Source organism: Sarcophilus harrisii, chromosome 4 (assembly GCF_902635505.1).
Source record: "Sarcophilus harrisii chromosome 4, mSarHar1.11, whole genome shotgun sequence".
NCBI lineage: Eukaryota > Metazoa > Chordata > Mammalia > Dasyuromorphia > Dasyuridae > Sarcophilus > Sarcophilus harrisii.
This window is the reverse complement of record NC_045429.1, coordinates 296,603,058-296,615,389: the sequence shown is the minus strand read 5'-3', so window position 1 is coordinate 296,615,389 and position 12,332 is coordinate 296,603,058. Positions and strand designations below refer to the sequence as shown.

The following is a 12,332-nucleotide window of genomic DNA, read 5'->3' as shown; positions in this document are numbered from 1 at the left end:
GGAGAATGGCTTGATTTTTTATAAATTAAAGTCAATTCTCTATATATTTTGGAAATGAGGCCTTTATCAGAACCTTTGACTGTAAAAATGTTTTGCCCATTTACTGCTTCCCCTCTAATCTTGTTTGCATTAGTTTCATTCATACAAAGAATTTTTAATTTGATATAATCAAAATTTTCTATTTTGTGATCAATAATGATCTCTAGTTCTTCTTTGGTTAGAAATTCCTTCCTCCTCCACAAGTCTGAGAGGTAAACCATCCTATGTTCCTCTAATTTATTTATAATATCATTCTTTATGCCTAAATCATGGACCCATTTTGATCTTATCTTGGTGGTATGATGTTAAGTGTGGGTCCATACCTAATTTCTGCCATACTAATTTCCAGTTTTCCCAGAAGTTTTTGTCAAATATTGAATTGTTATCCCAGAAGTTGGGATCTTTGGGTTTGTCAAACACTAGATTGCTATAATTATTGACTATTTTGTCCTGTGAACCTGACCTATTCCACTGATCAACTAGTCTATTTCTTAGCCAATACCAATGGTTTTGGTGACCACTGCTTTATAATATAGTTTTAGATCAGGTGCAGCTAGGCCACCTTCATTTGATTTTTTTTTTCATTAAATCCCTTGAAATTTTGGACCTTTTGTTCTTCCATATGAATTTTGTTGTTATTTTTTCTAGGTCATTAAAATAGTTTCTTGGGAGTCTGACTGGTATAGCACTAAATAAATAGATTAGTTTAGGGAGTATTGTCATCTTTATTATATTTACTTGGCCTATCCAATAGCACTTAATATTTTTCCAATTATTTAAATCTGACTTTATTTGTGTGAAAAGTGTTTTGTAATTTGGATCATTATATGACTTTCCTTTGGTAGATAAATTCCCAAATATTTTATGCTATCGACAGTTATTTTGAATGGAATTTCTCTTTGTATCTCTTGTTGGTTTTTGATGGTGATGTATAAAAATGCTGAGGATTTCCTGCAACTTTGCTAAAGTTGTGAATTATTTCTAATAGCTTTTTAGTAGAATCTCTGGGGTTCTCCAAGTATACCATCATATCATCTGTAAAGAGTGATAATTTGGTCTCCTCGTTACCCACTCTAATTCCCTTAATCTCTTTCTCAACTCTTATTGCCGAGGCTAGCATTTCTAAAACAATATTGAATTACAGTGGTAATAGTGGGCAACGTTTTTCACTATTGATCTTACTGGGAAAGGTTCCAGTTTATCCCCATTACATATGATGCTTACTGATGATTTTAAATAGATGCTACTGATTATTTTAAGGAAAAGACCATTTATTCCTATACTCTTAAGAGTTTTTAATAGGAATGGATGTTGGATTTTATCAAATGCTTTTTCTACATCTATTGAGATGATCACATGGTTTTTGTTAATTTGGTTATTGTCTCCACTTAGTTTTCTCCAAAGATCTATCTTATCTTTTCTACTATTCTATTTACCTCTTTGACTTCTTTCTTATTTATTTTGTAGTTTGATTTATCTAATTCTGATAGTGCAAGGTTGAGATCTCCCACTATTATATATATATAAAATATAGTCAATTATGCTAATAGTTTTCCTAATATTGAACCAGCCCTGCATTCCTGGTATAAATCCTACTTGGTCATGATGTATTATCCTGGAGATGATTTTCTGTAATCTTTTTGCTAATATTTTATTTAAGATTTTAGCATCTATTCATTAGGGAGATTGGTCTATAATATTCTTTCTCTGTTTTCAACATACCTGCTTTAGGTATCAGTACCATGTCTGTGTCATAAAAGGAATTTAGTAGTACTCCTTCAATCTCTATTCTTTCAAATTGTTTATATAGCATTGGAGTTAATTGTCCTTTAAATGTTTGGTAGAATTCACATGTAAATCCATCTGGTCCTAGGGATTTTTTTTTAGGGAGTTAATTAATAGCTTGTTCTATTTCTTTTTCTAAGATGGGACTGTTTAACCAATTTACTTTTTTCTCTGTTAATCTGGGCAAGCTATATTTTTGAAGGTATTATTCCATTTCCTTTAAATTATCAAATTTATTGGCATAAAGCTGGGCAAAGTAACTCTTAATTATTGGTCTAATTTCTTCTTCATTAGTGGCAACTTCTCCCTTTTTATTTTTTAAAACAAACAATTTGATTTTCCTCTTTCCTTTTTTTAAATCAGTTTTACTGAGGGTTTATCTATTTTGTTGGTTTTTTCACAGAACCAGCTCTTAGGTTTATTAATTAATTCAATATATATATTTTTTACTTTCAATTTTATTAATTTCTCCTTTTATTTTTAGAATTTCAAGTTTAGTATTTAACTGGGAGATTTTAATTTGTTCCTTTTCTAGCATTTTTAGTTGCAAGCCCAATTCATTGACCTCCTCTTTCTCTATTTTAGGCAAGTAGCCCTCTAGAGTTATAAATTTTCCCCTTATTAAGGCTTTGGCTGCGCCCTACACATTTTGGCATGACATCTCATTGTCATTTTCTTGGGTGAAGTTTTGTCTATGATTTGCTGTTTCACCCAATCCTTCTTTAGTATGAGATTATTTAGTTTCCAATTAGTTTTTGGTCTATTTTCCCCTGGATTTTTATTGAATGAAATTTTAATTGCATTGTGGTCTGAAAAGGATGCATTTACTATTTATGCCTTACTGCATTTGAGTTTGAGATTTTTATGTCCTAATATATGATCAGTTTTTGTATAGGTTCCATGAACTGCTGAGAAGAAAGTGTACTCCTTTCTGTCTCCATTTAGTTTTCTCCAAAGATCTATCATATCTTTTCTACTATTCTATTTACCTCTTTGACTTCTTTCTTATTTATTTTGTGGTTTGATTTATCTAATTCTGAGAGTGCAAGGTTGAGATCTCCCACTATTATTGTTTTGCTGTCTATTTCTTCCTCCATTTCTCTTAATTTCTCTTTTAAAAATTTAGATGCTACACCCCTTGATGCATATATGTTTAATGTTGATATTACTTCATTATCTATGCTACCCTTTAGCAAGATATTGTGCCCTTTATTATCTCTTTTAAGTAAATCAAATTTTGCTTTTCCTTGATCTGAGATAAGATAGCTATCCCTGCTTTTTTGACTTCTCCTGAAGCAGTATAGATTGTGCTCCTACCTTTTACTTTTACACTGTATTGGCATCCTGTTTCAAGTGTGTTTCCTGTAAACAACAAATTGTACGATTCTGATTTTTAATCCAGTCTGCTACCACTTCCTCTTTATGGGGGAGTTTACTCCAGTCACTTTTATGGTTAAAATGACCAATTCTGTATTATTTGCCATCTTGTTAACCCTTGCTTTTTCTCCTTTCCTTCCTCCTTACCCCCTCCCCAATATTAAACTTGTGAGCACCACTTGCTTCTCACAGCCCTCCCTTTTTAATTTCCCTCCCCCCACCTTAGAGTACCTTTTCCTATCTTACCCCTTTTCCTCACAATTCCCCTTTCACTTTTCCCCTTCCACTTTTCAATGAGGTGGGAGAAGTTTCACCATAAATGGAAAATGTCTAATATTTTTCTCTTTAAGCCAATCCTGATGAGAGTATGATACACACTATGTTCATCTCCCTCCATTCTTTCTCTCAGATATAATAGGCTTCCTTTGCCTCTTTGTGAGATGTAGTACCCCAACTTTACCCTTTTCCCGGTACAATTTCCTTTCCACCTCTAGTTTCTAGAACAAAGTATACATGTGTCCTTTATATATCTTTATAGCAGAAATATAGTCCCTAAGATTCTTTTTACCTTTTTAGGTTTCTCTTGAGTTCTATATTTGTAGATCAAACTTTTTGTTTAGTTCTGTTTTTTTCATCAGAAATAGATGGAATACACTTATTTTGTTGAATGTCCATCTTCTTCCCTGGGAAAAAAAATGCTCATTTTGGCTGTGTAAGTTATTTTTGGCTTCATACTAAGTTCCTTAGCCTTTTGAAATATCAGATTCCAGGCCCTTCAATCCTTTAATGGGGATGCTGCTAGATCCTGAGTAATCCTTATTGTGGCTCCTCTCTATTTGAATTGATTTTTTCTAACAGCTTGTAGTATTTTTTCCTTGGTCTGATAGTTCTGGAATTTAGCCACTATATTTCTTGGAGTTTTGATTTTAGGGTCCCTTTCAGTAGGTTATCGATGAATTCTTTCAATGTCTATTTTACCCTCTGTTTCTATAATATCTGGGCAGTTCTCTTTGATAATTTCCTGGAAAATAATGTCTAGATTCTTTTTTTTGTCATATTTTCCAGGAAGTCCAATAATTCTTAGATTATCTCTCCTAGATCTATTTTCCAGGTCTGTTGTTTTCCCAAGAACATATTTAACATTTTTTCCATTGTTTCATTTATTTTTGGTTTTGCTTGACTGATTCTTGGTGTCTTCTTGAGTCATTCATTTCCATTTCTTTGATTCTGATTTTTAATGAATTATTTTCTTCATTCACTTTTTTATATCTTTTTTTAATTGTCCAATTGAGTTTTTAAGTGAGTTGTTTTGTTCTATGGAATTTTTTTTTCCATTTTGCTAATGTTATTTTTTAGAGAGCTATTTTCTTTTTCCAATTCACTAATTCTCTTTTTCAAGGATTTGATTTCTTTATCCACTCTATCTTTAAATAAGTGGGATGACTTATCCAGACTCTCTTGCCGAACTTCCCTTTCCTTTTCCCATTTTTCTTCTAGCTCTCTTGTGAGAGCCTTTTTCATTTCTTCTATGAGAGTCTTGCATGTTGAGGACCAGATCATATTCCCTTTTGGGGATTCATCTGGAGACAATCTGTTTTTAGTCTTCTCAGGGTTTAAAGTCTACTCTCTATTCATATAAAAGCTATCAATAGTTAGTGTCCATTTTAATTTTTTTTTTTTGCTGATTTTGTCAAAGAAGAATCAAAGAAAACAAACTAACAACAACAAAAACAATAAAAACAAATGCAGTCTGTTTTTTTGGGGGGGGGAGGAGGTGGGATGGTATTACCAAGCTTCCTCTACAGACTGCAGGGGCAGCAGTGAGGCACTAGCAGAACAGCAATGGCTGTATTGTATCTGTGCTCTGAGACTCTGAGAGAGTGCTGAGATACTCTGGGTAGGTGTGGCCAGGTCCAGAGAGACCCTAGCTTTTCAGGGTTATAGTCTTTACCCCCTGTGTTTAGAGCTTCTCTGCTGAGTTGCTGGATTGCTGCCAGGGCAAAATAGCCACATTGGTAAAGTTCTCCCCGCAGAAACAGCTGAAATCACCCCCCAGTCCCCTCAAATCTGCTCAGTGTGAGCTGTCTGCCTTACTCTCACTGTCTGCTGTGCTGCTGCTGCCTGCCTTCAGTCTGTACCTGATTTAACTGTCCCCACTCATGAGCAAAAACAGATCTTTTCTTGAAAATTTTGAGGATAATTCTGTTGGTAATTATTTGTGCATTTTTTTTCAGTCAAGCATTAATTACGAGGCTTGTCATGAAATAAAGTATTCTGAGAGAAAAGACGGAGCTTAAATAGATATGTGTGTCTTCTCCACCATGTTGGCCGGAAGTCCAAGAAAAGCATTTCTAAAAGTTATCTTATTACATTCCATGGATTATATCTTGGGGTATGTAACTAAGGAGCAAATGTTAAAAGTAGTTCTACAAAAGACCATAGAAACACTAAGGAACTACAAATTGCATATAGCTCCAGAAAAATTAAAAGACATGTTCCTTTTCAATATTTAGGATATGAAGTATATCCTAAGGTGCTTGCAGTACATAAACTTTCCTTAAAAGCAGAGAAGCTAAACACCTTAAATGACTTTCAGAAATTTATAGAAGATATCCAATGGATGCATCTAGTGTTAGGCTTAACTACCTATCAATTATAGCCATTATATGACATTTTAAGGGGAGACAGTGCTTTAAACTCACCACGGCAGCTTACAAAATAACCTTGAGACTTTGAGAGAAGTTGAACTGGCTTTATTCAATGTGTTTGAAAGAGTCACTTAAAAACCCTTGAAAATATCAGTTTTTGCTACAAAAGAGGCACTCACAGCAGTCCTTTATCAAGGAGACAATATGATAGAGTGAGTGAACCTCCCAGCACAACCAGAACCAAGTGGCTAGAATTTTATTAAAAACCATTAAGCAAGTAGTACTGGGATAAGGACTGACAAATTATACACCTTTTATACAAATGCACAAATTAATGTATGCTGTGAAACCATCCCAGAGTGGCAAATTTTATTGGCTAAACTCCAAATTTTACACATGGGTCTTCATTAAAGATAACCCAACTATTACATAATTGATGATGGATTCTTTTTTTATTGTTATTATTCTTATAGCTTTTTATTTACAAGATTTATACATAGGTAATTTTTCAGCATTGACAGTTGCAAATCCTTTTGTTCCAATTTTTTCCCTCCTTCCTCCCACCCCTTCCCCCAGATGACAGGTTGAGCAACACATGTTAAATATGTTTTTTTTTTTTTTTTTTTCTGATCAAGCCTCATTTTAATGGGTGCAATAGTACAGATATATATATAGCAGTAGAAAAGAAGGCAGGGTTGTACACAGTACAGGGTGGGGGTCCATGACAAAGGGTTGGTATCGCGCCCAAGGATGAGCTGCTCAGATGTTTCTGGTGGCAGGAAGCTCTATGATGTGATTAGGGGATGCCAAGATATCTGCCTATTCAAAGTTAGGATGTGATTAGGAGATTCCTATTCAGGAAGTCTTTGGTATGATGCGATTAGGAGATTCAACCTATTCAAGGTTGGCCTTATGTGGCTGTAGATTAGTGCCGGCTCCCAACATCAAATGTAGAATTTCTCATTTCTTGACCTGTGCCTGGCTTAGGTTGTTCCTATGGGGAAAAGCCTTACCCGTCATAGGAAGGATGTACAGAAACATCTCTTCCTGGCTTAGGTCGGCTAGTCCTTGAGGAATCTTACCTGTCATTGGCTAACCAGGTCTCGATGTTTGTTTCTATTTCCATATTTTGTTTCTATTGCTCATTAAGCATCAAGGGGTCATCACCAGTCTCAAGGCGGTGAGATTTACATTGGGAATGGGTTTGGCCAGCCACTATCTACTTGGGACAAAAAGCAAGAAGGCCAATTAAAGGCCCTTGAACTTCGAAGTACTAATTAATGAATTCAAAGCTAAAAAATAATCCCCAAAACTGAGTCTGCCAGGGCAATTTTAACAAAATAAGGGATTCTAAAGCTAAAGCATCTAAATTGAATCTGAACTAGTGAGATGGGGGTGGGGCAGAAGTGCTTAAGGCAAAGTGAATAGGAGTTCCCATTATTTCAGGTATTTTGAAAAAATCTACCAGTTGTACCAAATATTCTCTTCCTCCCTTTTTTTTTTCTCAGAAAGGAATTATCAAATGACTATTCCCATATAAATCTTAAGTGTGAATCAAAATCCCTATACATAATTGACTAGTACAGTGGCATTTCCTAAAAATCCCTCCAATATAACAGCAATAATTACACAGTTTTAACAAATCCCATCCCAAATCTTAAACAGAGTGATAGATGATACAAGCAAGGTTCAACAGTCAGTCAAACATTCCCAAAGTCCCTCATATCAGTCCAAAAGTACATTAGATGCAGGGTCCAGTTCATGGTCTCATTTTAAAACTACTCTTCAGGCTGTGAAGTGATAGAAGGCTCTCATTCCATGCAGACTGGGTATGCCATACTGACAATCAAAGCTGATCAAGGTTCCAAAAGCAAGCCAATTTAGATCAGTCTCAGATGTAAAGACTCAAAATATGAGGAGGCCAAAATAAATTGTTTCCTATGTGAAGAGATGAGTTTGCTTACAGACCAGGCAAAGGCTGCTGTCTTATAGTCCCCAATGTCCTCTTATGTAGAAACCTAAAGAAACACCAAATATCCAGTAACAGAGAGATGACCAGGCAAAATACTTATTGCAAGCATTTACGATACAATGATTACATATAACCAGACTGAAAATAGCAAGGTTGACATAAGTGCATTAACAGTTTCTATTGATCATTGCTCTGATCATAGAGATCAATTACAGGAGGAAAAAGTATAAAAACAAGCAGTTAAAACTCAACCTTCAGCACATAGGATAAAATAGCCTTAACCAGTTTTATTCAATCAATTGTCCCAGTAACTGTCAGAGGGTGGAGCTTAAAACTCCCAAATACATTAACTAAATTATAAGTCAAGAAATTTTACTTCCAATAACAAATTTCATTAATCAAATTTCTGATAAATCTTAAAAGACTTATCATAACCTTATAAGTAATAACAGGGAAGAAATTTTGTCTAAGTTCACAACTTAAAACAATTATCATATCTAGGTAGATTTACATAAGTGCATGTTATACATACAAAACTATTTTGCTTTTAAAATGCCCAATACATAGAACATCCCAAGTTACATATTGTCCATAACAGAAACATTTCCCAAAAGGACAAAGAAAAAATTATTTTCAGAGGCCCTTTAAATAACCTCAGGATGACCCAATACATTTAAACTTATACAGACTACCCAATTCCATTATAAGAATTCAAGAAGTTTCTTAAAAATATTAACTTTTAGAAATATTCTTACCAAAGTATGGATCACATTTATGACCATATTCCTCAACCAAGAAAACTTGTGTATCAAGAAACAAATATTCAATCAATAACCTAAAAGTAAGCATGTTCCTTAAATCACAGTTTGCTGCCTGTGGGGAGAGGGAGGGACTCACCCTCACCTGTCCCCTAGGAAAAAACTTCTCAGGTTCTCTGCTCAGTGTCCTACATAGGAATCCCTTTCAAGATTTAGCCCATCAGTTTTATTTACTTTCTTCCCAAATCTATCCATTTCTCTTTCTCCCTAGCTATATACCTGAACACTCAGATGCTCCTTTGGGCCGGGCTCTGTTTCAAGGGGAAAAAAACTTTACTGTCCGTTTAAAATATCTAAATTCCATTTACTTACAAAATTAGTACATCAGGTTAAAAGTTTTAAAATCACAAGCAGATTTTCAAATAACCAATTCCCAAATTCCTTTATCATTGTTCTTAAAACATAACAAATCTTTTACATCAGCAAACAAGACTTTGTGCTTTTCTCTGCCTTCACAGAGAAGGCCTAGATATTCCATTTAAACTTCTTTTCTTTAAATGTTAGCACACTATACCCTTTGATCCAGCAGTGCCACCACTGGGACCATATCCCAAAGAGACTACAAATAAGGGAAAGGGACCTGCATGTGCACGAATGCCCGTGGCAGCCCTTTTTGCAGTGGCCAGAAACTGGAAACTGAATGGATGTCCATCAGTTGGAGAATGGCCGAACAAATTGTGGTATACGAAAATCATGGAATACTACCGTTCTGCAAGAAATGACCAACAGGATGATTTCAGAAAGGCCTGGAGAGACCCACACGAACCGATGCCAAGCGAAATGAGCAGGACCAGGAGATCATCACATACTTCAACAACAACACTAGATGATGACCAGTCCTGACGGATCAGGCCACCCTCAGCAACGAGATCAACCAAATCATCTCCAATGGAGCAGCAATGAACCGAACCAGCTACACCCAGAAAAAGAACTCCGGGAGATGACCAAAAACCACTACATTGAATTCCCAGTCCCCACATCCATGCACACCTGCATCTTCGACCTCCCCCACAAGCCAACTGCACAATAACCCAGAGTCTGATTCCCCCTGCACAGCAAAACAATGTTTTGGTCATGTATACCCACCGTGTATCCAAGTTACATTCTAACATATTCAACATCCACTGGTCATCCCGCCATCTAGGGGAGGGGGTGGGGGGGGGTAAGAGGTGAAAAACTGGAACAAGAGGCTCGGCAACCGTCAATGCCGTAAAGCCACCCATGTACACATCCTGCAAATCAAAGGCTACCAAATAAAATAAATAAATAAATAAATGTTAGCACACTGCTCTTATAGATTTTTTTAACTTTCCAAACTTTTAAATCCCTTTTTGTTTATTTTATTTATTTATTATTTTATTCATTTTTTTATTTTATTCATTCATTCATTTTAATTTCTTCCCTTCTCTCCCTTTTTCTCAGGCTACTGCAGTCAGCCAGAGAAACACACACACACACACACACACACTAGAGAGAGAGATTTTTTTCAAGCTTCTTGATATTTTCTAACCCTGCAACACAGAGGCTGAATTCTTATCTTTTACAAACTTGCTAACTTTCAACACAAGACACATACAGACACACATGGAGCTCCATTTTACTAAGCACAGTTGCAACGGTGTACTTAAAAATTTTTCAACCAACAAAACAGACAAATCACACAGAACATAGAACACAGTTACAACATTAAACATATAACATATAATAATAAACATATAATACCCAAAGGATATTTTCCAGCGTCCCAGAAAATACCCGTTTCAGAACTTTACCCAGAAAAGAACCAGAATAACCAGAAACAGAACCAGATGGGTACGCCAAAAGGCACTCAGACAGACTTACTCTCCCAAATGCCCAATCAATATCATTGTCCACTGTAGGCCACTGAAGCTGAAGAACCGCTTCCTTCAATCTGGAGCTAAAGGCTCTCACTTGGGAAGCTGAAGAAAGCCATTGAAGCTTTGGGAGGAGGGTCATACAGAATCTTTTCATTGTTTTTGGGAGCCTAATTTGAGCCTAGAATTGGTGTGCTTAAGGGCACCTTTTAAGAAAGAGGCATTGTCCTGAATTACATAAAAATCATTAAAGCAATCTCCAACTCTTTTTCACCTTTTCTCAATGGTTCCTTCCTGCGGGAACCATGGGCAGACATCTTCTAAAAACTTAAAAATTTTACAAATTCATTTTTTCTTAACCTTTACTCTACGCGTCCTTAATAAATCCTTGAAATCCTCAACAAATCTATTTTACACTAATTTCTTCTCTCTCTTGGTATCGAAACCTCTTACCACACCCAGGTCTCTGTTCCTCGGGGCAGGTGGACCCATGGCGACCTTATTCTCTAAATTCTCCAAATTCTCCGGGACTGCACAGTCTTCTTATTGAGAGGTTCGATCTAGCAATGGCTACTCCTTTCTCCAAAATCTTCCGGGCCCCACGTATGGGGGCCATTTGCCTCGGCCCGCGAGGCAGAGTGTGTGGACCCTGGAAGAAAAGAGATAAGGGCAAGAGAGAGGGGACGCGCAAAATGGAGGCAAGTCAAATCATTCTGATCAAGCCTCCACATGTTAAATATGTTAAAGTATAAAGTACATATAAAGTATAAAGTATAATAATAAAGTATACTTTATTGTTTATTGTTTAAATACAATATATGTATACATGTGCAAAAAGTAATTTTGCTGTATAAAAAGAGTCAGACGTTGAAATGGTGTACAATTAACCGTGAAAGAAATAAAAAATGCAGGCAGACAAAAATAGAGGGATTGGGAATTCTATGTAGTGGTTCATAGTCATTTCCCAGAGTTCTTTCCCTGGGTGTAGCTGGTTCAGTTCATTACTGCTCTATCGAAACTGATTTGGTTCATCTCATTGTTGAAGAGGGCCATATCCATCAGAATTGATCATCATATAAGTATTGTTGTTGAAGTATATAATGATCTCCTGGTCCCGCTCATTTCACTCAGCATCAGTTCATGTAAGTCTCTCCAGGCCTTTCTGAAATCATCCTGCTGATCATTTCTTACAGAACAATAATATTCCATAATATTCATATACCACAATTTATTCAACCATTCTTCAATTGATGGGCATCCACTCAGTTTCCAGCCACCACAAAGAGGGCTGCCACATTTTTGCACATAAAGGTCCCTTTCTCTTCTTTAAGATCTTTTTGGGATATAAGCACACTGCCACTGCTGGATTAAAGAATATGCACAGTTTGATAGCTTTTTGAGCATAGTTCCAAATTGCTCTCCAGAATGACTGGATGTATTCACAATTCTAGCAACAATGTATCAGTGTCCCAGTTTTCCACATCCCCTCCAGCATTCCACATTATCTTTCCCTGTCATTCTAGCCAATCTGACAGGTATGTAGTGGTATCTCAGTGTTGCCTTAATTTGCACTTCTCTGATTAATAATGACTTGGAGAATTTTTTCATATGACTAAAAATAGTTTCAATTTCTTCATCTGAAATTGTCTGTTCATATCCTTTGATTATTTATCAATTGGAAAATGGCTTGATTTCTTATAAATTACAATCAATTCTTTATATATTTTGGAAATTAGGCCTTTATCAAAACTTTGACTGTAAAAATGTTTTCCCAGTTTATTGCTTCCCTTCTAATCTTGTCTGCATTAGTTTTGTTTGTTTCATTTATACAAAGAATTTTTAATTTGATATAATCAAA

At 35.7% G+C, this 12,332-nt stretch overlaps 1 pseudogene; it reads right to left on the bottom strand.

The window, feature by feature from the left end:
• Positions 1-10,966, bottom strand: part of LOC116423616 — a 57,996-nt pseudogene extending 47,030 nt beyond the window's left edge.
• Between the last annotated feature and the right edge of the window lie 1,366 nt (positions 10,967-12,332).